Genomic DNA, 12,974 nt, shown 5'->3' with positions numbered 1-12,974 from the left:
CCTCTTCAATGGGGTAGGCCTCCTTGAGGGCCCAGAATGGGTCCCCAATGGTCTAAAGATAAGGAGCCCTCCGCCACTCCTCTGGGCCAGGAACGGGCTCTTCAATAATCAAATTACGCACCATGAATGGCAAGTCGAGAGAGAAAGGTGATTTTTGTAGAGCGGATGAGAGAGAGAAAATGATTGTTGTTCGTAGAAGGAGAGAGAAAGAGACAAAGAACGGTAGGTGGGGAAATAATGAATGAAACCCCTTATATAGGGGGTCAATCAATGAGCATTAATGATGCCCGTACACCAAAGGTCACCATAGTACATGAAGAGGCATCGTCAAAAGGCAAAACACCTATCGTTTCGCAGAACGGTTCGTGGGTGTCTGCGGAATATTGGAAGAGGCAAAATACGCACGACATGTACCTGCCGTATGCGCTAGAGACACATGTAGGTGCTGTCAAAATTGTCAACCCTCGACCTAAGAAGACCTTTTGACTTGCTAATTGGTCGAGGACACGAACAACAGGGCCCACACGACAAGGAGACTTTGGTTAAATCTTGACCACGAAAAGATGGTTGACCACCCAATTATGACAGCACATGTGTACAAAACTTGGAGAGGTATCCACGGGGAAGCAGCCTCCGCGGGACAGAATCGTAAGCCTGCAAAAATTCGCCAAAGCTTGCTGAAGGAAGACGAGGCCCCATTACTGTGGCAGCCTGCGCAGCAGAAGACCATGGATAAAGTTTCGCTAGTTGCTACAATTCCAAAATTATAAGATTGACTTGGTTAAATAATGTCTAGAGTTCCATTCGAGCCATAAGGCAAGGTCCGAAAGGGCTCCGCGACAAGAGAATGATCGCCGCGGGTCGCGACCTTGCTCCAGCGGGAATGAGGGAGATTCTTGTGGCTCGGTGGCTTGGGAAGGAGGTAGCGTCACAGGTATCAGGCTCTCCCACAGGAAGAACCTGCGAAAGACTGCGCTATATAAATGTCGTTTTGCCTTCAAAAGCCTCCAAATTTCCAATTCTAATTATAAGCCCTCAATAATTTATCTATCTATACTACTCTCGCCGTCCTTTTTTAAGTGTTCTGCTTCGTAACCCCAACTTATTAAAAAGACATCATCATTATACATTTCACATCAACTTTTTTCTCCATTTTTCCTACTTACTCATCATCAATATACTTTTAATCACTAACTTTTCTAAATAGAATCTACTTTTAGGGATAAAATAGACAATGCACCAACTTTTACCCACTAAGTTTACAAAATGGACACTTATTAAGGGACAACTCAAAATAGAATACTGGACTCTAAATAAGGAGTTGAGTTTTGTTCACCCTCCACTTAAGAGGGTGAACATTACCATTCTTCTTATTGGTTGAAATGATGTGGACCTCACCACAAAGTGATGTCATACTTACCAAAAGATGTATTGCATGGTAAGCATGACATCACTTTGTGATGGGGTCCACACCATTTCAACCAATGAGAGAGAGGATAATGTTCACCCTCTTTTAAAGAGGGTGAACAAAATTACACTTCTAAATAAGGGACGGAGGGAGTACTTCTTTTAAAAGTATGAATATATTTTATCTATTTATTACTTTTCATAAATGCCCCAAGAATTTATGTTAATTTCTGTCCTACATCCTACAACCCTTTCCTTGTTTGCCCAGTGCCACTCGGTAAACGACACAATGTCAAACAAACTTTCGAAACAAAAAAAAGCACCAAGCTTGTTTGCAGTCCACGTTTGGACTGTAAAGGTGCAGTTAGAGTGTTCACAACCATTGGATGATATTTTAAACGGTCGAGATTTTAAAAAAAAATTCAGGGAATTTTTTTAAACAGTTTAGACCATTGAATACAAAGATAAACGATTGTAATTGAACTGCAGGAACTCTGTGCAATCAACTGCAGAGAATCCGCCTCCCAGAAAAAAATGCTACCGTCACCGAAGATTACACCACTTGGTAAATTACACCCCTTGACGACCGAGGCCACTTGCCACCGAACCGTCGAAGATTTCCTTACTTCTGAAATTGCTTCACCATCGTCCATTCCATTCACCTCCTCCGTGGAACGCCAGTTGCCAACGAGAAAGTTCGAAAGCACAAGCCCATCCACCTACTCTGCTTGCCGACGAAGTACTGACTCTTACTGCCATCAATTGTCGAATGTTCAATTCAACCACCAAAATCATACTGACTCTTACTGCCATTAATTAATGCTGCCAAATAGAAATCCAAACGCAGGTACTAGCACATTTATTCGGTTTTTATTCCTGCCTTTAATTGAATCATTTTCCCCTTCTTTTTCGAAGACATAGTCAGGCATTATCGTCCCCCATACTCACTGTACCTTTCGCACACAGACTGTTTGACAAAATGTTTCTCTTTGATAAATATGAGGTTTTCACACCGTGGCCCAATGTCACGTCACATGTACAAAAACAAATTGGCATGCTATTCTTCAGAATTCTCGTACTTAGAGCGAGAACCGCTATTTGGTGGCAAAACATCGACAGGATTGGAAGCGCAATTTATCAGGCCAATATAGACCCTGGGATGGTCTAAAGTGAAGATCGAGGTGTTGCAAGATCAGCCCATACTGTAATAATCACTCCGGACACAACACACACACACACACGCACTCTCTCTCTCTCTCTCTCTCTCTCTCTCAGAATGAAAAATTGGTACAATTGCTCATCATTTCAAGTTGATAGAATACTATGGGTGAGTAGTCTTTTAGGCATGGTCAAGGGGTGATTCCTACCCCGAGACTTGGTTGGTTTAATGGTTTTTCTTGCCTTAAAGCTTAAAATCGGTTAGTAAAATGGATTAAACCTCTTATTTTTGTTCAAAGCATGTAATTGTTAACTTCTTTGATCGTGCGTGTAGACACCCCAATCTGACTTCCCGATCGTTTTACTTCATTTTTCGGTTTCTTGTTTCCCCGATGATGAATCAGGTCGAAAACAGTCTCGAGAATTTGGAATGGCTTGAGTTTGGCGTGTGTGGAACCCATCCTTAGCCCTGAAAACCCTTGAATCCAAACCTGGGCCTCAGGTTTTATAGTCACACGACGGTCTGGAACACTCGCGCGATGCTTTGTTTGCCAGGTGGTGGTCAAAGTCAAAGTTTTGACTATTGACCCTCGCGGGGTTAGCTTGACCCTCACGCGATGGTCTCACTGTCTCGCGCGATGGTCAACACCTGTCGTTTTCACCCGGATTGCGTGGTGGTCAGGGGGCTACAGGCCTATGTGACCCTGTTTCGTCGACTGGACAGCGTTCTGAGGGGGCTCCCCTTGCACCACCTCATCCCCCATTCTCCCATCACCTTTGCCACCCCACTTCTCAACCAAGCAATTGTGACCAGCCTTGTTGGCTGGTTACATGGCCTTGTCTAGCCACCAACCAACCCATTCTTCTATACACCCCTCCCCCCCCCCCCCCCCCCCCCATGCTTCATTTCAAGGGGTTACCAATTTCTCTCCAAGATAGAAGAAGGAAAGCTCAAGCACAAACATCCCATACCACACTCACTCCCACATAATCACCCTCCAAGCCTCATCACCTCATTCAAGCCATCTCCAAGACACTCAAGCAAAGGTATAATACCTTTCTGCTCACTGTTCGAACCCCTGAGGGGGGCTGGCAGGGTCAAGGCTGGTAATCAATACCAGTTTTGGCCCTAAAGCTAGCAAGGTTTCAAGAGCCGTTACCAAGCAATCCCTCGCGTGATGGTCCCACACACTCGCGCGACAGTTCTGTCTACGTGAGATTGGACCACGTGGGGAAGGGATGCTGGTCTTTAAGTTTCTTGTTGTGTTCATAGTCACTTTCAAGTCTTTTAAAAGTATTAGTTCACTGTTTTGCATGTTAAAAATCATCGTTTAGCTTAGTTTATAACTTCACTTGGTTCAGAATGCTCTTGGGATGCTCTTGAACATGTCTCAGAGCCCTAAATATGCAAAGCAATTCCTGGAAGTCCAGTCTGAACAATCGCGCGCCTGTATCATACTATCGCGCGACGGTTCTGTGTTTTCCAGGGACTGCCCTTGCATGAGCAGCTTGGCCTTGGCCTCTGTTTAGATACCCCCACTATTTAGGGGTCGTGTTTTCATAATATTTCTATCTGCCTGTTGTAATATTGTTTACTTTCAAGTACTTATAAACTGCTTGGTTTGCACCTGGGTGAGCACTGGTCCTTCCAGAGCCCAGAAGGGGGTGAAATTCAAACCGTTGGTGAAGCATCAACACTCGCGCGAGTGTATGGTATTGTCGCGCGACGGTTCACTTGCATGCAGACGGATTCACGCATGCAAGCTGGCTGTTTGTTCGTGCCAAAATCGTACACAGCACTGCCTTGATGTATGATCGACGTTTTGAACTTCATTCCGTTTATTACTTGTTATCTCACCCGTCCATGCCATATCTTTTCACATCCTGCAAACTGTTACAGTTTTAATCCCCGATTAACTGTTCCCCCGCCTTAATTGGCTAAAAATTGATTAATGAAACAGAATCGCAAACAAACATTTTTCGCAAATGCCTAAGTAGAGACTGATCTCCGGATTGGGCGAGAGGGGTGCCATAAAACCCTTCCCCTCTAGTAACCTGGCTCCCGAACCCAGATATGGTTATGACGGACTGGTTCCTTAACTTTTTCAAATCAAACAGCGCGACGAGTGCTTCGAAATACGGTTCCTTGGGTGTCGGACCTTCAAAACCCAAGTGGCGACTCTGTATTTTGCGAGTGCTTGCTTCCCCGCTCGCGCTCCCTCGACCCGGGGCTCCTGCATTTTTGGAATCCGGAAATTCCGAAGGGCACGTTGCCCACAGTGGCGACTCTGCTGGGGATCGAACCAATATTGGTCTATATTTAGATTTTAATACACTTGAAGAACAGTCCCACAAAAGTTTGTCAAAACGGTGAGCTTCGCGCTGCTGAAGGTTGGAATGGTGATTTGACGGGACCTCGCGTCCGGCCAATCCAATCTGGGGCTTTTTCGATTGTTCTCTTGTGTAGTTTTCTCTAAGTATTGATTAAATAAAGAGAGCCTAATTTGAAAAGGGATTTGCGAAATTGTGATTCTGTTCCATTAAATCAATTTTTAGCATTCTCATTTGCATCGATGTGGGATAAGCCTCGTTGGATCGTTTTGGCAATCCGGCACGGTTTACCGGAGCCCGGGGACCCCGAATGACCAACAACCTCCGACGATGATAGGTCATTCTACCGTTCGACTGTTGCTCTGCGATTACGCGGGCAACGGGAGGTATATCTGTGGCCTTAGTCCGGGGAACCCGTTACAAGCCAAAACCAGCCTTTGCAATGTACAAAGCATTAGAACTCTCCAAAATAGGACAGGTACCTGCAGGTTAAGATCTACTTGCATCTAACCCCCATATACTGTCTATGTGTTACTGCTTTCCCTATCGCATGCACTGTACATACATACCGTTTTGCGTAGGGGCATGTTTAGGGCGGCTTCTAGGTTGTCTTTCTCTTTCGAGTCTGTCTTATGCTTATTAGGACACTGCTAGGCCCAATGAAGAGTCATGCATCTTTGCGGTGCGTGTTGACAAAATTTTCAAAAGTCTTAGGATCAGCAAGACTTTGGGAAATCAAAACTTTCTAAGTCCTTGTCTATATCCCAATTGAAGTTTCAAACAGAAAACAAGGAACGACGGAGAGAATGCCGTGATGCTCATACCACCCTGGTTATCGTGCGCAGCACGTACACCGCTCAGGCTATGGCACTGTGTCGCCTACGCCGCCTCGGTTAAGGTATCACGTCATCCACCCCGAGTTATTCCGAGTTCAAAGCTGAAACTTCAAAAACGAAAAAGTCAAAGGCTTAGACTATCTTTGACATCTCTTAGTATTATTCGATTCAAACAAGGATACACTCGAGAAAAGAAATCTGAGGATTTTGGCAGCGTCCGAACATCATGAGATAGACTCGTCTGTAGTCTTAGAGTCTAGGGGCGACACTGACGACGATGGCTGTGTTATCACTTTAAGTCTTTTGTTTAGAGTAGGGTTGCTGCAGGGCCCTTATCGAACCTTTTTTACAGCAAAGCAAGGCAGGATTCTGAACCATTGCGCCACCAAGGAAAGTATCGAGGCAGAAAGCCAAACCCACTTGGGAACGTCTGCATCGGAATTCGGTTCAAAGGCTAGTCAGGTTGCAAGCTCAGTCAGTCACAACGGAAGACTCTCCGTGTTCCCTGTTGGCCGTTTTACGATCAGGATCATCGTCAGTCATCTTGGAAATTGAATCTCCGGCGTCACCAACCTCCCCGTCCTCGTCAAGTTCATCCAGAACCTCCATTATGGCAGATCATCCGCAACCACTGAGTCTCGAAACCATACTCATGAACATCCAGAACAGCATCGCCACCATGCAGCAAAGGGGTGCTCAGACTGATGCAAATCTCACTGGGCTCAATGACCTTATCAACACTCGTCTTCCGCCAGCTGCAGAAGTGGGAGGCGAGGTCGATGAGGACGACCATGCGGAGCCAATCTTTGTTGAAGACCCCAACCATGCAGGGCGGATCATAATTCAGCCCAACCCGAGAGAGGCTCACCCGGAGACAGCGAATCTGAATCTCGCTGTGGTAAGACCCGTTCTGGATCCTAACATGACTGCTCTCATGGCAAAGATCGTCAAGCTGGAGGAATCTGTGTCCAAGTCCGAAAAGATCAGCGCCGGGGGAATTGATTTAGATCACCTCTGCTTATATCCCAATGCTAAGCTCCCCGACAAGTTCAAAATGCCTGATCTCGCCAAGTTTGATGGGAGTGGTGACCCGAAGACTCATCTCTATGGCTATCATGCCGCCATGAAACTCTTGGCTGTTGAACCCGAGGCCATGTCCTAGCTGTTCCCTCAGACTCTCTCGGGACCCGCTTTTCACTGGTTTTTGTCGCTTGACATCGCTAAAAGGAGGACGTGGGAAGACATCGGTTCTGCGTTTATTTCGCAGTATAGTTACAACTCCCAGCTCAAGATGACAACCCGAGAGCTTGAGTCCACGAAAATGGAAGCTAAGGAATCCTTCGTGGATTTTGTCAAAAGATGGAGGACGAAGGCTGCTCAGATGACCGATCGCCCGAGTGAAAGAGATCAGCTCCGAATCATCTCTCGCAATCTTCAGCCTGATTATGCTAGGCATTTGGTTCTTGTCCAGGCCTCCTCAAACTTTGATACTTTCTTCGAATCTGGTTTGGCTATCGAGGATGCGCTACAAAGTGGGATTCTGTCAAGAGGGGAGTCCTCTAACCCTCCGAAATCAAAGCCTCGGGTCTACTCAGGAAACACCAATGCGTTGTTTGGCAGTGGGACATCTTCTAACACAACAACCAGCGGCACTAACGCCTCTTCTTCCAATGCAGCCAATCGCATCGCTGAGATTAACCAGGTGCAAACCCCTCAAAATAACCGGTCCCGCAGTCAGCCCCGCAGTTTCTCTGCATTTGAAGCTCCACTGTCATCTGTCATGGAGAAGTTAATCCAGTCAGGGCATCTGAAACCCCTTGACCCAACTCCTCTGCCTAAGAACCCTTCACCTAACTTCAAAGCCAATCTTTATTGTGCCTACCACCAAGGGGCTGGACATCTTACGGACTCCTGTTTTCATCTCCGACATGCGATTCAGGATCTTATAGATGAAGGGACTCTCCACGCTCCACCTCCACCTCCACCTCCACCAACCCAAAAACCAAACATCCTTTCCAACTCCCTGCCAAAGCACAATGCTGCTCCCCGTATCAACCAAATATCCATCAGCTCCACTTATATCAACCCTAACTCCGCTATATTCAACCCCACCGACCATATAACCTCAACAGACCAACCCAAGCCGGTCGTGCCCATGCCTTCTCGGCCCGAAGCCGAGATCTTCTACATCCATCTTGAAGAAGGACAGTCGTCCAATCCCAATGTGCCCCTCGCATGCCTGCAGAATGGAACGTTTGTGTTCAACGCTTCCATCAGCGACCTGTTTCACCAGTCCATCCCTTCCGTGCAGCTCAACTCTGCTTCTTCCTTGGACAGCCCGTATTTTGATGTGACGGATCCAAACTCCTCTCCAAATTTGATAAGCCATTTTAGGTCTGCTGTCCCTCTTCTACCGGAACAGCAGGTTGATATGCAAGCAGTGGGGTGGGCTATTGCCGATAATGATGACTATGCAGCCCCCATAATCAATGAATGGACGGAGCTAGAATTAGACGGCTTCCCCCAGAACCCCGAATATGTCCCTTTTAACCATGCTTGGTATGACGCCTGGATGGCTAATTATGAGGCAGACATGCTTGACCCTTTGGATGGATTCTCTTTGGGCATGCTATTTCAACAGCCTGAACCTGTTCTGCCTGAGGAGGAGTACTATTGGGATCCCGAGCCAGCGTGGCAGTTTCCATTAGAGTTTGACCTCAATCCTCTTCAAGGATACGCTCTGCCCAATCATGAGATTCAATTCATAGAAGAGGGTCTCGTTCAGGAGGAAACTCGCGTCTTGAGGGAATGCTTTCTCCTTTCTACTCTTGACAGGCTGGTTGACTCTGTAACTAACACTGAGTACGACCCTACATTTTACATCGTTAGCGAGGAACTCTCGCACCCCACACCGCCTTATCTGGCCGAGGAAGATCGCAGCATTATGGTTACAGACCTTGTTCCGCCGGCTCACCTCTGGGACGTTGATGATGTGGTTAATATCCAAGTTGGGTCCGAGGTTTGGACTGTCAACCGCTCTCTTGCCGATGGGGGACTCTGGGACGTCCCATTCATTGCTAACACGGAGCCCATTGGGGATGCTGTAGCTGTTAAGGATCCAGATTTCTGGGAGTCGCTGCTGTTGAACGATTTGGCTGAAGACCTCGATCTAGGCATGGAAGTACCTATAGCCCCACCGCCTTCTGACAAAGGAAAACGCAAATTGGGGGAAGTCCCTGCTGATCTTTGGGATGACAGTCAAGACCTTCAAGTGATACCTTCTCTAGAGAACGTTCTCAACGTTACGAGGAGTGGACGAATTTTTCAGCCTACCAATTTGCAGGCTGGGAGCTCGTCCAATTCTTCTAACCAAAGGAACGAACCTTCTGCATTCTCAAGGTCTCCACCGTTTGAGGTACCTCCTAGCTCCCCGAATGATGACATGATTCAAAGGCAGCTGGAGCGAATCCCTGCCGCTATATCACTCTGGGGACTAATCTGTTCCTCCCGCGAGCATCGTCGAAAGTTTTGCCACTCTCTCTCGCCTTGAGATTCAACCGGATGTCACGCCTGAAGCAATGATATCTATAATTCTCCCGCCTACTTCTAAGCACACCGTGGTCTTCACTGACAAGGATCTACCGATCGAAGGGGTTGATCACAATCGCCCCTTGCACATCACTGTTAAGTGTAAGGGACTCTGGATTCCAACTGTTCTGATTGACAACGGATCGGCAATCAATGTTTGCCCGTTGAGAGTGGCTTACCGTTTGGGACTGGCCAAGAAAGACTTTGCACCTTCCAATCTAGCCGTTAAGGCATACGACAGCACTCGTCGCGTGGTCGAGGGCACGCTTGTGCTTAAGCTTGACGCTGAGGGTTTTGAGATGGACGTCGAATTCCATGTGGTTGATATCCCTGCCACCTTTAATCTTCTGCTAGGAAGGCCATGGCTTCACTGATCTGACATCATGGCTGTACCGTCTACTCTTCACCAAAAGGTCATGTTGGGACTCCCTACCGGAACTTTGACTATCTGCAGGGACTCGGGCATTCGCCCGCTTAAGGAAGATGGCACACCTGTTTTGGGGATTGCACATGGTGACGAAGATGTTGATCTCGGGGGTTTCTCTTTTGATACTTCTGGTTCGGTTTTGGCCATCAATGTGGATGGGGACTTCATCATAAGCTTTGTCGCTTTAGATATCATGAGGAGGATGTCCTATCTACCTGGTCTTGGTCTTGGGATTCACCAACAAGGGATCCCGGAGTTCCCTGCCTTTCCTTCCTGCGAGGGTCGCTTTGGTTTGGGGTACTCCTCCTCTACTAAGGATGCCAAAAGAAGGAAATGCACGGGAAAACCTCGATCTCTCTATGGTGAACCCGACAGCTACTTTGTGCGCGAAGTGGGGAATGATGTCTATACCAGGCAGCCTGAGCCTTTCGTCGATTCAGTCACTGGGGAATTGCTGCCAGGGTTTGAGGTTTTCGCTGATGACACTTGGTCCTTTAGTGATGAAGAACCAGCAAGGGCGGGGTTCAAAAGGAAGCTTAGCCAGCCCAAGCTGAAGACTGATTGGCTGATGTCTTTCGATCGAGGGAGCTTGGAGCAGCTGTTTTATGAGTTCTCCCAAGTGGGTTTGGCCAAGGAAGCTGAAGAGGCCGAGGTGTTCATGCTCGGTTCTGACGACCTCAAGGATCCCATCTCCCTCATCACAGAAGCAAAGGGTAGCCTCAAAAATTGCATTTTCAAATCACGCCTAACTTGCATTGATGATGTATCGGAGTCTGACACTAAGTCGTCTGAGTCTAAGTCTAGCTCTGAGTCGGAGTTTGTGCCTCTCGGCCCCCCACGTCATGGCTTTTACTTTGAGTTTGATTCCCTTGTACTTGGCGACCCTGCAGGGTCTTATGAAATGAAGGAATCCTCTTCTGACTACTTGAATGATCTTTATATAAACTGTGTCGACCCCGACGATGAAGGGATAGATTTCGATGGGGACATTCCCAAGGAAATCCGTGCCCTCATCGAAAGGGAAGATGAAAGGCATGCTCAGCCATTCAAAGAAGAAATAGTCTTAATAAACTTGAAAGACGAGAATGATCCCCGAATGGTTCAGGTGGGCTCCACTTTATCCCCAGAGGAACATCATGATTTCAAAGAACTGCTCTCAGAATTCAGTGACATCTTTGCGTGGTCCCATCAAGACATGCCCGGCATCGACCCAGAAATAGTGGAGCATCGAATCCCCTTACTACCAAATGCCAAGCCCGTGAAGCAGAAATTGAGGCGAATGAGGCCGGATTGGGTGCAGAGGATCAAGGAAGAGGTCACTAAGCAGATCGACGCCGGTTTTCTTATGGTTTCTCAATACCCCACATGGGTTGCCAACATTGTTCCAGTTCCTATAAAGAATGGACAAATTCGAGTGTGCGTGGATTTCAAGGATTTGAACAAGGCAAGCCCCAAGGACGATTTTCCCCTACCACATATCGATGTACTGGTCGACAATATGGCTGGCCATGCCCTGCTTTCATTCATGGATGGTTTCTCCGGATATAACCAGATTCTTATGGCGCCGGAAGACCGTGAGAAGACGACTTTCATCACTGAATGGGGGACTTATTGTTACTTGGTCATGCCGTTTGGTTTGAAAACTGCTGGTCCTACCTACCAGAGAGCCGCTACGACCATTCTGCACGACGTGATGCACAAAAAGGTTGAGGTCTACGTAGACGACATGATTGCTAAGTCAAAAACTCGGGAAGGGCATGTTCCTGTATTGAGGAAGTTTTCCGAGAGGCTCCGAAAGTTTCGCATGCGTCTCAATCCACAGAAATGCACCTTTGGGGTCACGGCAGGCAAGATGCTCGGTTTCATGATCACTTCGCGTGGGATTGAGGTCGATCCATCAAAGATCAAAGCGGTGCTTGAAATGAAGCCACCAGAGACTGAAAAGGGAGTGCGAAGCTTTTTGGGGAAGGTTCAGTTCATCAGCAGATTCATCGCCAAGTTAACCTTAACTTGCGAGCCGATGTTTCGTCTACTCAAGAAGGACACCCCGTTCGTATGGTCGGACAGATGTCAGGCGGCCTTCATGTCCATTCAGAGCTATCTGCAAAACCCGCCTGTCTTGATGCCACCAGTGCCTGGAAAGCCTTTGATTCTATACTTATCCGTGAGTTCTACATCCATGGGATGCTTGCTAGCTCAAGAGGGGGACCAGGGAGTTGAGAGGGCCGTTTACTACTTAAGTAAGAAAATGGTTAGGTCTGAAGAGCGCTACACCGCCTTGGAAAAAACGTGATGGGCATTGGTTTGGGCCTCTAAGAAGTTGAGACACTACATGCTGGCTTACTCAGTGAAATTGATTTCTCGAATGGATCCACTCAAGTATCTGTTTGAGAAACCAGCCCTCACTGGTAAGTTAGCATGTTGGTTGCTCCTCCTGGCAGAATTCGATCTCGAATACGTCACGAGAAAGTCGGTGAAGGGACGAGCAATTGCTGAATTTTTGGCTGATCACCCTGTGGATGGACCGGAAGATGCAGATTTTGTGTTCCCAGATGAGGAAGTGCTAACGGTTGTCGAAGACGTTTGGACTCTTTACTTCGATGGGGCGGCCAATCAGAAAGGATTTGGGATCGGGGTCTTGCTAGTCGCCCCCGATGGTTCTCATATTCCGCTTGCATTCAAACTGAACTTCGATGTTACAAACAACCAAGCTGAATATGAGGCCTGTATCGTGGGTATGGAGGCTGCCCTCACGCTTGGCATTGAACGGCTCGAAGTCATCGGGCTCCAATCTCGTTGTATCTCAAGCCAATGGGGACTGGAAGGTGCGTGAAGAGGGGTTGAAACCTTATCATCAGGATTTGGAGGGGCTAATTCCTCGCTTTAACAAAGTGACTTTCACCCACATCACCCGTTTGAAGAACCGGTTTGCCGATGCACTCGCGACCTTGGCTTCCATGGTCGAACTACCCTTCGGGGTCAAACTTCGCCCAGTCTTAATTGAACAGCGGGACCGCCCCGCTTATCAATATATCAACGCCATCGATGATGTCGATAATGGCCTACCCTGGTACCATGACATATGGAACTTCGTCGAGAATGGCACGTATCCGACTGAGGCCTCTAAAAAGGATCAGACTGCATTGCGGAGGATAGCCGCCCAGTACATCATTTGTGGGGGAAAGTTATATAGGAGGTCTCATTGCGGAATGCACAAGCTCTGTGTC

This window comes from Rhododendron vialii, chromosome 4a (assembly GCF_030253575.1).
Source record: "Rhododendron vialii isolate Sample 1 chromosome 4a, ASM3025357v1".
NCBI lineage: Eukaryota > Viridiplantae > Streptophyta > Magnoliopsida > Ericales > Ericaceae > Rhododendron > Rhododendron vialii.
The sequence above is the reverse complement of the archived record's forward strand: the minus strand, read 5'-3'. Positions refer to the sequence as shown.